This window comes from Phocoena phocoena, chromosome 17, assembly GCF_963924675.1.
Source record: "Phocoena phocoena chromosome 17, mPhoPho1.1, whole genome shotgun sequence".
NCBI classification, from domain to species: Eukaryota; Metazoa; Chordata; class Mammalia; order Artiodactyla; family Phocoenidae; genus Phocoena; species Phocoena phocoena.
Window position 1 is genome coordinate 52488893 of NC_089235.1, and position 12892 is coordinate 52501784.

A 12892-nucleotide genomic window follows, 5' to 3' on the forward strand; every position below is an offset into this window, starting at 1 on the left:
ACTCCTAGGCTCTCCAGATTTCATTTTAGATGGATATTTTTAAAAAGTTATTAACATATTAAGTAGATACTGAAACAGATAACATTGTTAATTTAACATCATGATACCTTATAAGACTTTTGTGAACCCATGATGATTACTATTTGGGAAATGGCCATACAGAAACTGATATAGGCATAGGCTTCCATGTAATTCTTAAGGAAAAGAGAGAATTTAGAAAGGAGAGTAGAAAGTTAGGGATTAAAGTTTAAGGCTTACTAAAATTTGGGGAGTGGATGAAGAAAAAATAGTAGAGGATAGAGAACTAAGGAAATACAATTACAGAGGAATAACCATTGAATGAATGACATTAACATACTTTATCTCATTTCATACTCAGTTTAAATGAGAAAGTTACAACTAAGAAAGATGAATAATTTGCCCCCAGTCACCCAATAAATGGTAGAGCAATGATGATTCAAAGCAAGATCTGTAATAAAGTTTATGCTTTATCCTCCTCAGCATTCCATCTCTCTAATTCAGAGATGTCAGAAGAGAATCAGAAGAGGGATGATATAATAAAAATTAAAGGAAGAATTTTAACAAGGAAGTATTCTGCATTAGATGTGGCAGGGGTGTCAGGCAAAAAGAGATCTCAGAAAAGATCACTGGAACTGGCAGAGGCCTTGAAGGGCCAGGTCTAACATCCAGAAAAGGCAAAGCCATATTCTATGGAGTTAAGGGGACTTTCTCTGTTAACACAAGACTTGTGCTTTATGCTACTAGTGTGGTATCTTGCTCATTTTTTCCTGGTATCCCTAAGGCTTAGCATAGCATTTTGCCTACAGTAGGCACAAGGCTAAGATCTTGCAAATGTATGACTGATGTAGATTATGGGTCTAAAAGGTCTTGAAACAGTCTGGTGGATATTGAAGATCCAAAGGGTGATGGCACTCTGAAGGGCGATCCACAGAAGGGCTGATGATTTGAAGATGGTGGTAAATGAACACAATATGATGTTAAATGGTGAAAAACAAAGATGGGTGGTATACGAATCATTGGGACCTGCTTCTGGGGACCAAGAAGGTTGTGCCTCTCCCTTACTCTGTCTCTTCCTAGCCACTGTGAATCAGTAATACCACCAAAACCCACAAGTTTGGATGAAGTTGCGGGGGCATGTCACAGAAATTTTGGTCTATTTTAAATTGACGACAACTTAAAATTTTAAAGAACTTGTTATATAAAAATGTACTAACGATGATAAACGTTTTTTCAATAGGTGAAGAAAAAACATTTAGTATAATAACATACACATTTATGAATTTAAAAAATCAATGAAAATTGGGCAAAGTACATGAACAGGTCATTTAAAGAAGGAGATACTTAGCAAAATACAGTTCAATAAATATTTATTGAATAAAACGTAGGCTATGGTAGAATTAGATTTATACCATAAGAGGAGAAAAAACAAGTAGCTTGATTACCAAGAGCTTTGTATGTCATACTTTGGAGCATGGAATTTATCCTGTAGATGGTTGGAGTCTACTAAAGTGTGTCCACATTGAAGTAACTATTTTATTAGCACTGTAGTTAATGTACTCGAAACAGACTTGAGCTAGTGGAGAAAGGAGGTAGGCAGAGTAGCTCAAGTGAGAAACAAATGAAACTATGGTAAGGATAAAAGGAATGAGAGAAAATGGACAGATTTAAGAAATATTAAAACTTGTTTTCTAAATGAACTTTTTTTCTTCCAGTTTTATTGAGCTATAATTGACATATAGCACTGTGTAAGTTTAAATTGTACTGCATAATGATTTGACTTAACAAGCATCATGAAATGGTTACCACAATAAATTTAGTGAATATCCATCATCTTATATAGATACAAAATTAAAGAAATAGAAAAAATGTTTTTTCCTTGTGATGAGAGCTCTTAGGATTTACTCTCTTAGCAACTTTCATATATAAGATACAGCTGTGTTCATTATATTTATCATGTTGCAAATTATATCCCTGGTACTTATTTATCTTACCACTAGACGTTTGTACCTTTTGACCACCTTCATCCAATTCCCCCTTCCTACCGCTTCTGGTAACCACAAAGTTGATCTCTTTTTTCTGAGTTCGTTTGTTTGTTTTAAACATAGTAAGACCTGATGAAATGAATATGGTAGAAGGTAAGGGATAACAGGGAGTCTAGGAAAAATTCTATTTTTCTCAATAACTTGTGTGACTAGCTTGATGATAAAATGCTTGATAGGAAGTAAACAGGGTATAACGTGTTTATTATAAATTTTTGAAATTAAACTTGAAAAGCTTCTTTTAAATATAATTTTAAATGTATTCTTTATTAAGGACTTTAAAAAAGTTTTTTAGAGCACTTTTAGGTTTACAACAAAATTGAGAGGAAGGTATAGAGATTTCCCATATGCCCGTTGCCCCTACAGATGCATAGCCGTCCCTCATCTCTCACCAGAATGGTACACTCATTACCAAGAATGAACCTACATTGACATATCATAATCACCCAAAGTCCATAGTTTACCTTAGGGTTCAGTCTTGGTGTTGTAGATTCTATGGGTTTAGACAAAAATATTATGACATATATCCATCCTTGTAATATCATATAGAATATTTTCTCTGCCCTGAAAATCCTCTGTGCTCTGCCTATTTATCACCCCCTTCCTCTGACCCCTGGCAACCACTGATTTTTTGTCTCCATTGTTTTTCCTTTTCCAGAATTTTTTTTTTTTAATTTGGAGGTACATGGAGTTATGAATTTTTATGTTAGTCAATTAGTTATATATGTAATGCCATCCATTCTCCAAACTAGAATCACAAATAAGATAAAACCTGGATACAGATTTTAAAATTACTTGTAAGACTGCATGTTTATTAATACTATGGTCATATCAGAAATAGATATGGAAACATATTTCCCTGAAGTGTGATTGAAAATACAGTTGTTGTTAAGATTCTGGCCATTAGATTTAGTTCTGGTTGATGTTTAAAATAAAAAAATACTTTTATTAATTTCACATAAAAAGGTTAGAAGGGGTCAGGTGTCATTTAATATTTCCCTTTTGTATCAGGTAATGCAATTTTTGAGTTAGAGGTTCTTTATTGTAACATAGTATCTTTCCTCTGTGTAGAAGTTCATGTTAACCATAGAAAATAAAGAAGCTCATTGCAGATTAATATAGATTTTTCTATGTAAAAATTTTTTTAATTCAGTTTTTATGGCACATGGAAATGCTTTCAGTCTGTAAAACATTTTGAAAATTTCATTTAACATGAAAATATATACTGAATTATGATCAGTGTCTTCTATTTAGGCATTGCCACTTACCCAGATCTGATAGAAAGGTAATTCATAGAAATTCTATTTGTGCACATTCAAATTTGACTTGATTTAGAATATTATAAAATAGAGGAGACTGAATAAAAGAAGAAAAAGAACACCAATTTGTGGCACAAATATAAATGATGACATTATATTACAAGATTAACAAACAGCTTCATTTAATTTTAGATTTTGGTACAACACTTAAAACATTGCTATGGCTCAAAGTAAGTTATTGAATCTGGGCAGCAAGGAAATAAAGAAAATTATTAGCATTGTAACAAAGCCCTGAAACAAAATGCCATTTGGCAAATAGCAAGCTGGCGATATGCCAGGGAGGGAAAAAAATTAGAAACACAAATGTTCCATCAGAGTCTTGGTTTTGAAAATGAATAAAAGAAGTAAATATATTACCATTTAAGTGTTATACTTATTAGACCTTCATTTCTAAAGAACAAATGACAAAAATAGGATCTGGATTTTTATAGAGTGGGAATAGGAGCTACTGCTCCCTTTCCATTTTAAGTTTGGAAAGTCTTCTCTCAATAATCTAGGATTGTCTCATTTTGCGTTTAAAGTTCGGGTAGGCCAGCCTAAACTAACAAATTACATCAAAGGGAAATCTGGAACAGACTAATGTCATTTAGGACCTGCGTTATCATATTATATTTCAAATGTAGTATTCTTCCACTTTTACATACACCAAAAACTTCATATTATTGTTTCGAAATAGCAGAGCAGAAAGTTTTGTAGGTTAAGGCTACAAAGTGAACAAAGTAAAAAACTCATTCAGGGACAACCTTACTTCCCAATATGGTAAAAATAAAATTTTGTTTTGTAACAAATTGTATTGCTTATAGAAAATATTCTGCACCACAAAGCTCTATCTTTTTAATAGTTTAAATTCCCAATGAACAAAGATATTAGTAGGAAAGGAGCTCAACAGTATTAAAATCCTTTGAACCTGAGGTAAGAGGTAGAATCTGATTGTACCTATGGTGAAGATGGCCTCCTTAGCTTATCAGGTGTTTTAAGTGTCACTGATTATTTTTCTCTTGCTAAATCTCTAAACACATCTCTGATTTGCTATGGTGTTAGCTGAATTTTTAGGATTATTTAGTTTCACTTTAATCAGTTGAGGACTTAACTACAAATACAGCTTCTTCTTTGATGAGTCAGTAACTGGTTCTTGCATCTTCAAATCTAAGAGTTCTGTTCTCCTGTCATTTGCTTGCCTGACAGTTTTATGCACAGTATGATTTAGTTAAAAGGATATTTAGCATTGTGGTTGATTTGTATTGCATGAAATAAGATAGCTGGTGGAAGCCAATTCAGGCCACACGTACTGTATTTAAGACTTAAATGCTGAACCTTTATGGTACATATAGCTGTTTTGGAAGTTGCCAAACAAGTCACACAGCCTACATGCAACAGACTGGGTGTGGTATAAAATGGGCTGAGCTTTCCAAATTTCCTGGCTTTTTTTCCTCTTTTTGGATTACACTAAAACAATTTCCTTCAGGATTGAAGCATCTGGCTAGCTCTTATAGTTTCTTTTTTTCTTATGATTAAGGGAGAAAAATTGATTCAGGGGAAAAAAAGTTATGGCTCAGCCCAAAGTCTGTGCTAAGGATAGACCTCAGTGGCACATTTTTGTGACATAAAATTTTACGTTAGGCATGCAAATTATTGATTTGATTTTGATTTTCTCAATTTGCCAGTGATTCTATCTCAATATGGGGCCTTTACTTAGTGACGTTTAAAGTAATTCTTTACTGTAATACCCTATAGCTGGGAAAATCATCCAACTTTACTCTGCACAAAAAATAAAGCTTCTCCATACTCATGATTCTAAATCTATTATCACACTCATGATGAATTACTGTTGCTTTTGGTAGCACGAAAAACCACAATCTCTTTTTCCTCTCAAGTGGCAGGTCTCTCCTCACTTTTCCTTTTTCTGATTTTAATTCTCTCCCAGCTGCTTATCTCTTCTAATTGTTAACCTTTCCTTAATTATAGGAATCAGCAATGTGCTTTTTGTCAGAACTTTGTTCCTTTAGTGAAATAACAGTCATCAGAAACAGTCACCTTTGGACATTCACATGTGTGTTTACTTATAAAATCAGTTATTAAATCAATACATTTGATTTCAAATAGATGAGACTTGTTACGATAACTAAGCAGAACCCTAGTTATTGAAATTGCTTCTTATGTACAATACAGCTTTACCTCTCAAAAAATCAGCCTTCTAACAACATCTAAAAAAACACTGACAGAGGAGATAAATAAAAGCATTGTATACTTCAGTGATTCCCTGACAGTCCTTTTGTTCTACACTAGATACAGCAGCCCTTGGTTTATTAGAGGCCATTTACTGGTTTTGTTTGTTCGTTTGTTGGTTTTCAGAAGCTTGAGACAATGTACCTGTACCAATGTACTGCCAGATAAGCAGTGTAGGCCTGGTTTAGATACATGTACTGACTAAATCAGTTTAGCCTTTCACTGTAGCAAAGGAGCATAGTCATACACGGTAGAGAACGCAGACTCAACATCACAGATCTATAAGCAGTGGAACAGGGTTAAAACAGGATGTATTCTACAACGTGGAAAGCAAGAAAGTTGAGTTTACCATTAAAGGAAGATGGAGACCTGGATGTATATTTCTGGAGATTAGTTACTCTAAACCACCCTTTGAACAGATTTTTAAAAATTGGATAAAATAAAATCTTATGTATATTTTTATATATATTACATGTCATATTATGTATATACATTTTTCTTGCATTGATGACCTGGCAAAGCAGCCAAATCCAAAAGCAGAGTAAACCAGGAACCATAAAAGATAAGTGCCAAACCTAGTTTTATTCTGAGGAGTTCTGCTGAATCCTGAAATACTGGGTTTCCATTTGACAGCTTCTTGGGCCATGGGGGATACTAGTTAAAACTGAAGATCCACCTATGGAAGGAAACCTACCTAATAGGATACCCCTACACAAAGCTGAGATGTGTAGGAGTGAAATAAAGATGGCAACACCAAGGAAATTCTCCAGTAATTCTAGGTAAGTGAAGAATAAGTAAACATTTCCTTGAGAATATATAAGTACAAACTGGCCCCTTAATGGGTCTGAAAAGCCTCAAGGAGTTTAGTGGAGAGCTTAGCTTAGAATGTTTCCAGCTGGTAATGCCCCCAGATGACTGGCAGAAACAAATGAAAATTATTTGGAGGAATTCCAACTTCAGTTTAGGCCTCAACCACCAAGGAAAATGAACTTTCATGGTGAAAAAAATCGTAAAGCACCCAAGGAGACAAGACATCATAAATGAGAATCTACCAAAACAATCAAAACAATAGACCTCCCAAAACTATAAACACTGGAATTATGAGACAGAATGTACAATCATGGTTAATATGATTAAAGAGATAGAAGCTTGAAAACATAAATAGGTAACAAGTAGATTTGAAAAATAACTAAATAGAAATTCTAGAAATTATTAACCTAATAATTAAAAACAGTAAAAAGATTAACCATCAGATTAGATGCAGCAGAAAAGAGAATTGGTGAAGTAATTTCTGAAGAACTTATCTAAAATACAGTCCAGAGAGAAGTGAAAAACATGATAGAGAAGTTAATAGCTGTGGAGAATTAAGGAAGAATATACTTTTTATCAGAGTTCTAGAAGGAGATTATAGAGTCAATGGGAAAGAGTATTCAAAAAGAATTCCTCAGAATTATTGAAAGACAGTAATCCTCACTCAAATCAAGAAAACCAAATAAATACCAAGATTAAATTAAGAATTTCTCTTCATCAAAAATCACCATAAAGAAATCGAAAGATAAGTTACTGGGAGCCAATACTTGCAATCCATACAACCAACAAGGGATTAGTATCTCTCCAGAATACATATATAACATATATTGTATATACTAGTATGTATAATAAAAATAAAAATTATAATATGTTTATATATATAGTAGAGAATAATACATGTTATTGTGAATTAATCAGAAAACTACACAGAGAGCAGCTCCATCTAGTAATTCAGGTTATAAACTTCCAAATTATCTTAAACATGCCTCTGAATTATCCTAAACATCCCTCCTGTGTATCTATATCCAATATCTCCCAAGTCCTTGTGATTCTGTCTGAACTGTCTTCTAAATAGTCCCCTTTCCTTCTGGCTTCACTGACAATAACTTGGTTCAAGTCTTTATTACATTCCCTTTAACCTAGGGGAATAGATTTCGAACTGATTTCCCTCTCTCCCTTTAATCATTTCTTTTGCAATGCCAACAAAAAGTTTGCTTAATACATTTAGAGCAAGTTTTGTTATTCCACTCAAAAATTCACCATGCTCTATAAATCATGGATGTTCATTTTCATTTTTATCAAATTATACATACACATAGCTTAAGGAGTCAAGTAGTTCTATAAGGTCACTTCTTCATCCTTTTAACTTACGTCCATTTAACTTTTGTCAGTATATTGATGTCTTTACTTAACAGGTTTGTGTTGTTTCTTCTTGATTTTTCAATTTTAATGATTGATTTTCCTTTATGGAAGATGAGGATTTAGCTCTCTTTCTCCATCCCTACCACATATGAACACCCTTCCCACATCCCTCTCTTCCTACTATAGTTAACATTGTAATTTTGATCATATTAACATTTAGTATTTTACATAATTTTGACTATGAAAATACTGTTACAGCTGGTCCAAATATTAAATTAAATTGATTTTACTTTCCTGGAAAAATTTTGTGTTCTTTATCTTGCTCTTTTATTTTCTTGCCATTATTATTAATTCAAATCCAAACTCTTCCCAGTTGCCCAGTTCTTATCTCAAGACATTTCGATACATCATGCATTCGATCAGTTCCATCATCCTGAAGAAGTCTTTCATAGAATGTAAATTCCTAGTATTGTACTTTCATATGTTAGGTTATCAATAAACATTTATTGGTGAATTAACTGAAGTGCTACAAACTGAGCAACATAAACATATTTCTAGTTTATTTCTTCTGAGAAGAACTAAAATGTGGGTCATTTCAGATTTTGCATGATTTGGAGAAGCTTCAATTTCCTAATCTACAAAGTGGGAATAAGAATTTCTACTTCTAAAGTTGTCAGGATTAATCATATAATAATTATAAACAGTAATTGGAACTTATGAAGCACTGAATGGGTGGCAGGTACTGAGTTAAAATAATGATTTTATACTACTACTACTATTCTACTACTAATGATGAAACATGGGTCCTTATTATAAATTTCCTTAGGGATTTCCAGTGATTTCTCATCAAAAGAAAGAGTTGGAGAAAAGTTTTCACTATTTCAAAATATTTCATGAGAATTCCTTTGACTGTTTTTCTTGGCCTACTATTTGAGGGGTTTGGGATACCTTTCCTATTCTCTAAATACTTTGCCTCAGGGACAACTTAAGTCCTGTCTCAGTTTTGGTAATACTCTGTATCAAAGCATATAACTACCAGACTTAGTAATTTATTACATACTTAGCTTTATTTAACTATTTCATATTTATTATCCTCATCTCTTTATTTCATAGGCTTTTAAAATGCCATGTGAAATAACTGCTTTCTATATTTTGTACTTTTTCTCTGCAGTTTTATATTTGGCATCATGAATTATAGATGCTTAAATGATATTATATTAATTGGTCTAAGTTTCAGGCAAGTAAGAAAGAGAAGGAAGAAAGTCTCCCAGTGGTGTGCAAAATTTCTGGGAGCATATAGACTTGATTCTTAAATGCTCCATAGCTGATTGTACTATTTTTCAGTTATTCCTTCATTCCTCCTCAAGATTTTTCTCCAAGAAGACTTTTTAGAAATTCTGCTTTATGTTGGCTTTTGAAATAATGTATTAAAGCAGGTTGACTCAGGGCTGCCACAGAAGAGCCCTTCAGTCAGCAAAGAAAAATCTTCAATAGTAGAGGGGTCCCCAGTCAACAATTCCTAACAAGGCTGTTCTTATTCCTAATAAGGCTATTCTTATTCCTAATTGTGCCTGACATATAGGGATTTCTGATGGATCATTTGGCATTTTCATTTCCTTGACATACACAGAAGGCATTTGAAGTTGTCCAATTAAAGATGTCTCTATTACATTAGACTTTTTGGAAATCTCAAGTAAAAAAATGACCATCATTGCACAAAGAGCTAAACTAAATCTCTCCCTTTGCTAGTTGAGCTATTTTGTTTGTTTGTTTAAACTTCAGGTATAGCTGGGAAAATATGAGATTATTTTTAAGTTATCAAACATTGGGCGTATTTTAAAATTTGAAATAATTGCTTTAAACGTGGAAATTTGTTTAGTTTTGCTTATTAAGAAAATAACATTGGGCTTCCCTGGTGGCGCAGTGGTTGAGGGTCCGCCTCCCGATGCAGGAGACACGGGTTCGTGCCCCGGTCCGGGAAAATCCCACGTGCCGCGGAGCGGCTGGTCACGTGAGCCATGGCCGCTGGGCCTGTGCGTCCAGAGCCTGTGCTCCGCAACGGGAGAGGCCACAACAGTGAGAGGCCCTTGAACTGCAAATAAATAAATAAATAAATCATTTTGAAATAATGAAAATTCACTGTTAACGTTCTTTTCTTTTCTTTTTTTTTTTTTTTGCGGTACTACTCACAGTAGTTTAACTTTCCTCAAGGAGTTGGCAATGTGGATGGGCAGATAAGAAAAAATAGAAATATTTTTAAAAATAGAGAATAATTAAACCCAGAACCATATGGTCAAGACTGTGGGTATAATATTCAGAGGATAGAGTTTAACGATTTTAGCAATTAGGCTTCAAGCAGAATGTTAGACTTGAACTAGGTCTTGAGGATGAAATGGGACTTGCATAGGCAGAGTGGAGGGAAAATGCAATTCAGTCATGGAGGAAAAGTCAGAGCAAACTAATGCAGGGGGAAAAGCAGAGTGTATGTTCAGAATATTTTCAGTGTTGCACACATTTAACTGTATATTTCTTCTTCAAGTTTAGTACCCCATTCCTAACTAAATAGACTTTTACTAGGAAAATTGGTTTTAGACTTTTAGAGCTGAAAGAAATTTTTTTAACTTGTCCTGAGAATTTGGCACAGTGAAGATTTGTAATTCATAGAAAGTTATTGAATCACTTTATTGCTTATCTGGGATTCAGTTTGCTTTCTGCACCACCACACTGCTCTGGGCAGATAGGTTATGGGTAATGGGGGTGGGAAGAGAGAAAGCCTCTAGTACTGGGTATTCTCAAACTGTCTCCTTTCCAAGTACTAAGCAGACCCAATTCTGCTTAGCTTCCCAGATTGCAGGGCTGTCAGATGGAAAGGAAAAACAAAGTACATGAAGTTTCTTTTAAGGTGCACATGTGGACTGGTGTTTCCTTTCTTGGCTGTTAGAAGGCATCTTTATCACAGTACAAAGGAATTTTCTTGATATTGTGGGGATTTATTGGCACAAGTTATAATGTGCCACAGAGGCACTTTTTCTCTCTGTAGAGTTATATCTGATGGGTGACAAAGCAAATACACAGTAGGCTTCAGAGGTATGATGTGCAGAACCTGAAAAGAAAGGAGTTTCGAGATTGGAAAGGAAGGAGAAAAAAAGGAACAGGAAGATAAATTTGCTCTTTTACCTCAACCTTGCTCTTATTATGGAAATCATACTGTTAAAAAAACAAAACAGTCCATAGTTCATAGACATTAGCTTTTGGCAAGGAGATGAGAGCTATTCTTTTAGCACACAGGTAAGCCAGAAGGTGTCGAAGGAAAGTGAAGTTTAAAGAACTGCCTGATTCTAGGAGGATTCTTGGAAGGTCATTCAATGGATGTTAAAATCTACTTGGAAGGTCTCTAAAAACAGGAGCGGCACATTCATATCTTCTTTGATACTTTTTCATATGATTCTGCCTACAAATGGATGTACACAGCTGGACTAGATGACCTCTACTGCCTTGCAAATCTTTGATTGCATTCAAGTCATTTAACCATTGGCCATTAGATACTTATAAGTATTTAACTGGGACATATTAGAAGGTCTATCTTATCAAAATGAAATGACACAATTATTAATACAGTTTAAAAATTGGGCAGAAGTTTCAGAAGGAATTCCTAAAGCCTTTGTTAATTGAGAAAGTCATGTCTAAATAAATCTTGTTTCCTTGCGGTAGAGGGAGTGCCTTGAGATATTCTGTATTTATAACAACCATATAAAGAAAAAAGTCTGTCAAGGAGGGCTATGTCCCTTCCTGTGTCTCTGCCTTGCTTTTGTATTTTGGGGCATGCATTCCTAAATAAATGAGCAATGAGCCTTTAGGAAATCGGGGTCTCCTGCCAGTATAGATGTTATACCTGAAAGGGGCATTGCATGCTATTGCATTGTTTATGGAGACGTTACATTCTGATTATATTTTGCAAAAGCTCTTCATTAAAGTGTAGAAATTTGAAGCGAATAGGAAGTTGTTATTCAAAGACTTGTTCCCTCCCATATTGGTCTCTTGGGCTCCATTCATTAAGTAGACTCCTTTGTGCCAGGTGTAATTCAAAACATTGGGAATACAATGGGAATAGCTTGATGTAGTCCTTGTCATTAAATATTCATTGTCTGGACACTCAAACTCTTCAGAGAATATCATACCCAGTAATAACTTTATGTAATTAGAAGAAAGTTTCCTTTTTATAAAGCCAGATTGTTGCCAGAATTATTGCAATATTTACAACAGAGAATTTTAAAATTGGAAAGGACTTGTAAAATGTTTCCTTTTGAGTCAACAATCCATTTTAGAAATCACTGGTAGTTCTATATAAATCAGATTTTCCAATTTATTCATAAAGTGGTAGAATCAAGTATATTTTCATAGATCTGCAACAGCAGGATTGGTAAAGGAGGCATGCAATAAGAAACCAATTTTAAATTTTGTTTCCTATTTCTGAAATTGTTTTCTGTCATAACTCTGGAAAACCAACACCATGAATTTTTCAAATTATCATTAGGCAGCTCTGGCATAATTTATGTTAAGAGGTTTTGGCCTGTTTATGTACCCTGGAATTTGCCAAAATTAGTAATGTGATATTCCATATTTAGCAAACCTATAGAGCAATAAATAAGGACATATGACTATTGGGGAGTGCTGTTTGTTTAAATTCTTTTTTTGTGGCATTCATGAAATACAAGGGACTTCCAGCTCAAATTCTGCAATATTAGGCAGCAAGTTGTACTCTGAACCAAACCAGATGGTGATCAGCTCTATTCCTATTATCAATTCAATGCAGCGATGGTTACCAGACCTTACTTGCAACTTTAACATTTGGAACAGATTAACAGCAGTTAGGCTGAAATGAGAAACCTCCATTTTACTAAAAGGTTCAGAATGTATCATGCTGTAAAATCAGAAAGACTAGTAAGAAAAATTATGAGGAAAAGAGTTCACTGTCTACCTTGGTTTCTTCTTGCAGGACGTGCTATTTCCCTTTCATGAATGCCTTTTTCAAAGGAATTTTAATGGGGAGTACTGTGATGATTAGGGTCTATAAGCCTATCAGCCTCCTGAGGTGCCCCACTACACAACCTGTTG